The 1,013-nt window shown below is 44.4% G+C and overlaps 1 protein-coding gene across 2 annotated transcripts in view; it reads left to right on the top strand.

Annotated features, from left to right (window-relative positions):
* The window catches only part of LOC119591478 (synaptotagmin-7-like), a gene marked incomplete at its 5' end in the record, with an annotated part of 105,336 nt that overhangs the window by 89,836 nt on the left and 14,487 nt on the right, over positions 1-1,013 (top strand).

The raw sequence follows: 1,013 nt of genomic DNA, 5'->3' as shown, positions 1-1,013 counted from the left end.
CAAGCTGTTCTTTCCATCGCGTACCGAATTAAGAACACAAAACTCAAATGAAAAAGCCAGTTATTCAATATAATCTGGAATACATTTAGCCTTATTGCGTTTTGGGAAAAAAATGCGAATTCTACTTTAAAATATGCGAAGAAATGACTAACTGGCAACTATTCGGGGGTGGAACAATGGCATGGAGAAGTGTCGATATTCCCTTATAAGGAGGGAGAGAGGAAGGGAGGAAAGGAGAAGGGAGGAGAGGGAGGGGAGAAGGGAGGAAGAGGGAAGGAGAGGAGGAGGAGGAGGAGGAAAGACGGAGGAAGGGAAGGAAACGGAAAGGGAAATGAGGGGAAGAATGGAGGGAGGAGAAGAGAGAGGCAGCAAAGGAGAGAGGGAATGGGAAGGAAAGAATGAGGGAGGAAGGAAGGGAAGCAAAAAGGGAAATAGGCGGAAGGAAATAGGAGGAAAGAAGGGAGGGATGAGAGCAGGAGAGAAGGAATGGCAGAGAAGGAATGGCAGAGAAGGAATGGCAGAGAAGGAATGGCAGAGAAGGAATGGCAGGAGAAGGAATGGCAGAGAAGGAATGGCAGAGAAGGAATGGGCAGAGAAGGAATGGCAGAGAAGGAATGGGAGGGAAGGAAGGAAGTAGCTAAAGAAGACAGGAGGAAAGGAGGTAAGAGAAAGATAGACGAAAGGAGAGGGGAGAATAGGAGAGAAAGAGAATGAAAAGAAGGGTGAAAGATGGAAGGAAGAAAGAAGAAAGGAAAAAAAACAGGAAGGGAGGAGTGGAAGAATAATTAAGAATAAGAAAGGTAGATGAAGAGAAGGAGAAAGGAAAGTAAATGAAGAGGGAAGGACGAAAGAGAAGGCAAGAAAAGAGGCAAGAGCAAGAAGTAGAAAGGAAAGGAAAGAAGGAAATGAAAGGGACAGAAGAATGGAGAGGAGAATCGAGTAAATGAGGTAAAAGGGAATATGAGAAAATAAGGACAAAGAAAATGAAAATGAGGAGGAGGAGGAGGAAATTT

Source organism: Penaeus monodon, chromosome 28, assembly GCF_015228065.2.
Source record: "Penaeus monodon isolate SGIC_2016 chromosome 28, NSTDA_Pmon_1, whole genome shotgun sequence".
Classification (NCBI taxonomy): domain Eukaryota; kingdom Metazoa; phylum Arthropoda; class Malacostraca; order Decapoda; family Penaeidae; genus Penaeus; species Penaeus monodon.
This window is presented reverse-complemented; position numbering and strand designations above follow the sequence as displayed.